The sequence below is a fragment of the Talpa europaea genome, assembly GCF_964194135.1.
Source record: "Talpa europaea genome assembly, chromosome: 11".
Taxonomy (NCBI): Eukaryota; Metazoa; Chordata; class Mammalia; order Eulipotyphla; family Talpidae; genus Talpa; species Talpa europaea.
Window position 1 is genome coordinate 72,887,733 of NC_140078.1, and position 7,321 is coordinate 72,895,053.

Below are 7,321 nucleotides of genomic sequence, written 5' to 3' on the forward strand. Positions count from 1 at the left end.
TGCCTAGGTCCATGCAGGTGCACTCCCAAGTCCCTGAGAGTTTGAGAGCAGAAGGGAGACACCAGGTCCAGGGCTGGGGCAGCCTGTGAGCTCTGTGGGCAGCCCCATCAGCAGGCACAGAGGGCACAGGGCTGCGGGCACCTGCACTGGCAGACGTGCCCTCACTGTCTGGGTCTTCCATCCTCTACACCATGGCCCACCTGGCAGGAAGCCTGAGCTGGGCTGTCCCTGGGGCAGAAGCCTAGTTTGAGGAAGTTCTGTTCCTTCTCAAGACTTTTTTCTTGGGTTTTATTCTTGTCTTCTATATCATACCTCAGGTCCAATCTCAATAAATTGGTGTCCTGATATCTGTGGGCGACACTAAGTGGCCTGTAAAATGAAGAATAAATGCTGTCTAGGAGTTCACACAAGGCCTCTGTGGCTGGTGAATTTGTCCATTGTGGTTTTTTTGTTTGTTTTTTGTTTTTTGTTTTTTTTTTGTTTTGCAGCTGGCTAGACTTTTCCTGCTCTTTCTCTCACAAGGAGGCCCTGGTGGGTTCAACAGTCAGCCACAAGTGAGTTTTAACTGTGAAACTTGTGGAGGCAGGCTCTGCACTCGATGTGGACTGTGCAGAGAGAAGCTTCAGTAGCCTCTGAATTCACAGGCAAGGAGGGAAAGCGCAGAAGAGGCCCGGGTGGGAGATGGCTGTTCTCCACCGCAGCGAGAGGGGGCGGGAGGGGCTGGAAGGGGTGGTTAGGAAGGTGGTGAGGATGGTCTGTGGACATGATACGGAGTGTCTCACAAACCCCTGGATTTGGACAACCCATTTTGTATGACTAGGCATCACATCAGCCTTTTCCTGGGGAGGAAATGGACTCATGGTCCAACAAACACAATTCCAGACCTCTACCTTTGACTCCTGTAGGACCAGGCCACTTCGCCTGGCAGCGAGGCTGGCAGCCGCCTCCCTCACCAGTCACCTGAAGCCCAATCTGATGGTGTCCAGAATGGAATTTCTGGTTCACCTCTCTCCCACTCTGTTGCAGCCATAATCCCCCTCCCCATTTAGTTAATTCAAATCCATTCTGGCTCCTACAGCTCTAGCATCCTTCTTCCTCCACTCTTGACCTTTATGCCCCCACCCCCTTGGAATCTATGCAGATCCCATGGCGTTCTAGGCTCTGACCCATCTCACCACGTCCTCACTGCTGCACCCCAGGCCTTGCTGACCCCTCTCTCCCAGATGATCGCTGAAGTCTCGCAATTGTCTCTTTGCTCCCGCCTTGTTTCTCCCTCTCGGTCCATTCTCAGCTGCTTCCCATGGCTCCTACCTCCCCAAGTAAAAGTGGAAGTTCTTCCTGTTACCCTGGCCCCATACACAATTTCTAGCCCCCATAATCTCCACCTTTTTCGCTTGGTTCTAGCCAAGCTCACAAATATATACCTTGGAAATCCCCCCCCATGTCTGCATTTTAAAACTATATTTATTGTTTCTAAAAATTATGTTTATTGAGGTAATGTTGGGTTACAAGACTGTATGTTTTGGGAGTGCAGCTCCTGGCTCCTCCTCAGGTATGTTATCACCCCACGTCTTGGGAAAGCACCAGCGAGCCTCCCCCACAGTCCATTGGGGCCCTCCCTGCTTTGCTCTGAGGCTTGGAATTTTTTTTTTGTTAGATTATTTCATAGGAGCAATCTCAAGTTAGAATATTTCCAAATATTCTGGAGATTGCTCACTTCCCTCACCCTTTCCTCCATTTCCAAACAGCTGCCACGATCTGCTTCATCTACCACATCCCGGGCTTTGTCCATCAGTTCCTGTCCTGTAAGTCACCTTCTGCCTTTGTAGCCTCATCTTGCCCTCTGGCCTCCATGTTTATTCTTTTGCTGCTTCCTTACCCGACTGCTGACCATGGAATGATGGCTAAGGGCCAGCTGCGTGTAGACTCACCCTCGGCCCTGGGCACTCCCACGTCCTCACTGTCGCTAATGGCAGAGCACAGCCCCTGTCCTTTGTCACCTACTTAGTGACCTCCAGCTCTTGGGGAAGTGACCAAGTGGCCGTATGGCTTCTGGGAAGACTTCCCTTGCCATCCAGAGGTGGGAAGAGAGGAAAGCAGAGGTAGGACCCCAGGGTTGGAGCAGGTCAGAAAGTTCTAAGAGGAGCTGTGGAGAAAAGTACTTTTAATATCCCTGTTTTCACACGGGGAAACTGGAACTCGGACAGACTGAATGATTTAACTGGGTCTGGGAAGTGGGTAAGAAATAAACCGGTTTCTAACTTCCAGGCCTGCGGTTTTAACCACCCCGTCAGGACTGCTGCCTTTAGGACACCAGCCTAACTGGAGAATGAAAGAAGGGGCATGGGAATCACCTGGGGTGGAGGTGTGGCCTTGGGGATACTCAGACGAGTTGGGCTACACCTGAGATTCGAGGAGCCAAGGGAAGAGGAACACAGGGTTTGCGGAAGGAATGGGAAGGAAATGACTCCAAAGAATATATAAAGAACTACTTTCAGCCAATAAGAATTAAACCAGAGCATTAAAAACTGGATTAATGACACGAGCAGCCACATAAACAAAGTGGATATTCGAATGCTCCAGAACCGAAGCTGACTGGACTGTTTGAGGTGCTGGGCGGACTTCCGGCTGAGCTGCCATTTTCACAGCTAGGCGTGTCTCCTGCAGAGCAGATGGGAGACTGGGTGAGTCATAGAGTTCTGGACATTTTCCAGCATGGACCCAAAGGAGCTAGGGAGGTGAGATTCCTAGGGACAGAGTGCAGGGAAAAGAGAGGAGGGGTAAAGAAAGGGGCTTGGAGCCATCGATCCTTCTGTGGTTTTGAAAGATGCCCTGGGAGATGGGTGGCAGTGGGGGAGATGAGAGTAGGGAGAATGGTCAGGAGCTGAAGCAGGAGTCCCAGGCCATCTCAGGACTGTGGAATGGAAAGGAATCTGTGGGCACAGATGGGAGCAGGATGGAGGAAGAATCGAGTGCCCTTGAGTACCAGTCGGAAAGGACACACCAGTACCGACCTAGCGAGACTGAGTCTGGGCTCGGCAATGCCAGACAGGCGTGAGGAGAAGCCCATAGACAGGAAAGGGGTTCTAGAGAGGGAGAAAAACGTGGAGAAGGGACAGGAGAGACGGAGTCAAGCTGAGAGCAGCTCCTTGATTGCTGAGTTTCCTTTACAAATGGGGCAACGTTGGGTAACACTATCATTAGTTCACAGCCATTCCTTTCCTGGACCCAGCCCCTACCTTTAGCTTCCTCTTAACACCTGCCACCCTGCCCCCCAACACACATGGAGCAGCTCTCTTTTCAAGAGAGCTAACCAAGTGTCTGCATTTCAAGTCTTTCCTCAAATGGATTTTTTCCTGGAAATTAATACTCTCTAGGGGAAGAGATTGCTTAGTGTCAAGAGCCACAGGGTGGGTCAAGAAAAGGGAGCATTTTGTTCACTTTCTCTGGCCCTTCTCTCACTTTCAAAATGGACACACAAGAGGTTAACGATGAGTGGACAAGTTTCCCTGGAGAGAACTCGGCCAGTGCTCTCTGAAACCCACTTGTTGTGTGACCTTGGGAGAGTCATTTCAGTAACAGTGCACATTGTAGGCTTTAAAGCCACAACTCACATGCAAGCCTCTCCTGAGAGGCACAGGTTAGAGCTGGTTTTACTTCTGGTCTCAATGCTCCCTGTGCTTTTATGCAGGATTCAGTCTCCCCTGTTCCATTAGGCGAGATCTTGGGTTCTGCTCAGTTCTGATGTTCCTGTTCCTCCCCAAGGTCGGGGCAGGACCGGGATGTCCCACCTGCTGGGAGGCCTCTGCAAGGCACCAACTGGGGAAGCAAAAGATGGGTCATGCCCTCTCCAATGTGCCCCCATCCCCTACTCTGCTGGAACTCACAGTCAGGAGTGGATGTGGGAGATGAGTCAGTAATTAAAACTATTGTGATAGAAAGAAGTTTGGTCAGGGTCAGAGCAGGATCCCAGGGGACTGCCCAGAACAAATGGAGACACCATGTAGTTGAAAGGGAAGGAAGGAGAGACAGAGCTGGAGCTGGAGCCAGAAAGTAAGGGGAGCCGTAAAGAGAGGAGCGAGGAGGATGCAGGGATTAGAGACGGAAGCATGGAGAAAAAGCCAAGAGCAGGACGAGGTAAGACTGGGTGTGAACTCTCTAGAAAACATGGCTGGGGCCTGTTGAAGGAGGGGTATGTGGGGAAAAGAAATCTGCCATTGTCCCCACCCCAGGGTGGGCTGTTCCCTTGGCAGTGACAGCTCCCTGCTACACCGCTGTCAGAGTGGCCTGACCTGACACGGGGTGACACTCAGCACATACAGCCCTTCCCACTGGACAGGTGCTCCCCGAGTCTCGTCTGCTTCCTGCTTCCCCTCGCAAGCCGGGCCTGGAGGTCTGACCGCACAGTGGAGGCTCCTGCATGTCTGCGAATATCCATGCTGCCTTGCCTGATCTGAGCACCGTGTGGTGACTTGAACACAGGTTTTAATTTCACTACCTCGCGAGGTGGGTATTATTCGTGTCCCCCTATGACTCAAGGGGAAACTGGGACTTAAGTTAAGAGACAGGCTGGGGTCCAGGTGGCTGTTTTAGGTGGAGCTGGTTCAAACTCAGGTATCTGACTCCATTCCCTGTGCTCTACCCATATCTCCCTGTGCCCTCCAGTCTCCTAGGCTGTCTGGTGAACAGGGAGGGATGAGGACTGGTCAGGGGCTGGGCACCCTGGGACCTGAAGGAACTGGGGAGGACGAGGATCACTGGCCTGGACCGAGGAAATGGAAGGAAATGGTGGTTCCTTTTTCCTCTGAGTGCCCATCTCAAGCTCCTCCTGGCCTCCCTGCCCTCATTTCCTGTAGGATGCTGCCCGCAGACATGGAGGCCTCCAGCCAGCTGAGCTACAGATGCTAAAGTCTGTGGAGCCGACCCTCTCCAGGCCAGAATGCAACCCTGGGGGACAGGGAGGGAGGAGAAGGAGTTGGGGAGCACTAGGTAACTCAGGATCAGATGCTTCCTGCCTGGGGATTTCCACAGTCTCATTCCTTCTGGGAAGAAATATGCACGGCTGGTCTTGGGCCAGCCACTGCCACTCTCCAGGCTGCCCTGGGCTGGCACCTTCCAGGAAGACTCTCCCTGGCTTGGCCTGCTGCACACTTTCATCTCAATGGATGCAGTGATTAAGAGCTCAAGGAGTTCAGGTTTCTGCCAGGGGCATGGGCTCAGGAGAATTGAACTCTTGCACTGCCCTTGACCTTGGGAGAGAGTGGTAGAGCAGGGGCACTCTGCCACCCAGGGAGGGTTTGGTCCTGTGAGGTGACAGTCTGGAGGGACAGAGGCTTCTGATTATAAGAAGGAGGAAGAGGAGGCAAGAGGGAGAAGGAGGAGGTGTCCCAAGGGCTGATCCAAGGAAATAGAAGCTCTTTGTCTCTGTGGGTTCTTTGTAAATTGGGCAACATTTGGCAAGAAGACATGTTTGTTAATAAAGCCACTATTTTCCTGTTGCCTTTCAGAAGGGCTCCTCTCCTGATGGCAGCCCCACCAGCCACAGACATACCCGAAGACCCTCTAGCTCCTCAGCTCTATGCTTAGGGGCCATCATTGTCTCTGCCTGAGGGTTTTGTGAGGACCATGCCTCAAGCCACTCCTGCTACACTGGAGATGCTCTAGAGATTAGGGTTGCCTTGAGGGTTAAAGTAACAACTGTGCACTCAGGCTCTTAAGTGGCCAGGCAGAGCTAACTCCAGTCCTCACTGTCTTTCAGATTTGACTCATGGCAAGCAGGAACCTTGTCCCCCTCCTAGCCTGTCCCCCTCCTCATTCATTCATTCATTCAATCATTCAATATTGGTCATCAAATGCCCACCACATGCACAGGCCTAGGTGGCCAGAGGATTTGAGGATGATTCTGAAGCTCTTTGCTTGGCAGGCGTGGTGGGCAGGGGAAGGGAGTATGAGAAAGGGGTAGGGTTGGAGGGAGTGGATGAGTTCCATTTTAGATGGTTGAATTTGGGTGTCCACAGGACCTGCAGGAGAAGCTGTCCAGAGGTAGATGGACACCTGGCGTGGCATTCAGTAGCTTTGTTAATATTTCTTCCATCTGGCCCATCACTGGGCCAGAAAGCTCGGTGACCTTTTGTTGTCCCTCATGCTTGGGTAACTGGTCACTGGGCCCATGCCACCCAGCTTCACTTGGGAGCCCTTTCCTTGGAATACCCTACTTGTAGAAGTCCTCCCCTTCCTTCAGGACCCGGGACAAATGTTTTTCCTCAAACTCTTCTGGAACCCTCCAGATGGGAGCCTGTCTGCCCTTCCTCCTGAACCCCACACTCATTAGCAGCTGCCTTGCCCTTTCCCAGGAGGCTTGTATGATAGAAATGCCTATACCCACCGCCCCTTTGTGTCATGAACTCCCAAGGGCGAGGGCAGGCCACTCTTCTCTGTGCCCCTCACGATACCCACCAGTTCTAGCACAAATGAGTGGCTGTTGATAACAGATCACTTGAACTTTGTCTTTCTGGGCAGACCCAGCCCTTATATCAGCTTCCTCCACATATGGGGTTGGAGGGCTATTTTGCCTGAGTCCAGCTGGGCGCTTCCTTGCCCCTGCCATCCCCTGCAGAGACAGCACAAAACACTGTTACCTACCCCAGTCCTGCTTCCAGGGCACCCTTTAAGCTCAGGCTCTGGTTGTGGTTACAGAATCTCTGTGCTCCTGCCACTGGGTAATAGACATAGAGGGTCTAGAGACCTGGCCCCCAATCCATTCTTTTCCTAATTTGCACTCTGAGCTGGAGACATGGGTTGTGATGTTTCTTAATTCTTTTATAATCATAAAAAGGCAAAACCAAGTTGCTAATTTAGGTGCAATGATGCTCAACATTTCTGAGAATTAGCCAATTTTGTGTTTCTTCACTATTTCTGAAATAGCATATTGCAATTATTGATGAAAGCAACTTTTAATGCTGCAACATTGTATTTCCAAACAATGAGAGTCCCTGGATCTGCCACCCCCAAATCCAGGTGGTGATTCTAGGGCCAAGCCCTGGACACCACTCTTGTGCCTTGGCAAGACCCAGGCCAGAGGGAACCCACAACCTCTGACAACCTCTCAGGCTTGAGCTGGGCCTGTTTCTCCGTGGTCGAGAGCCTGCCGCAAGCCCATCCTGCCATGCTGCCTCCCTGGGAATTTCCCGCCTGCTCCCGGAAATGCTTTTTGTACCAAGTCTAAAGAGAGTCACGCCAACTTTTTTCTTTTTTTTTTTAAAGATTTATTTATTTATGCATACAAGAGCTGGGGTACAGGCCAGAGGTGTGGGGGGTGAGA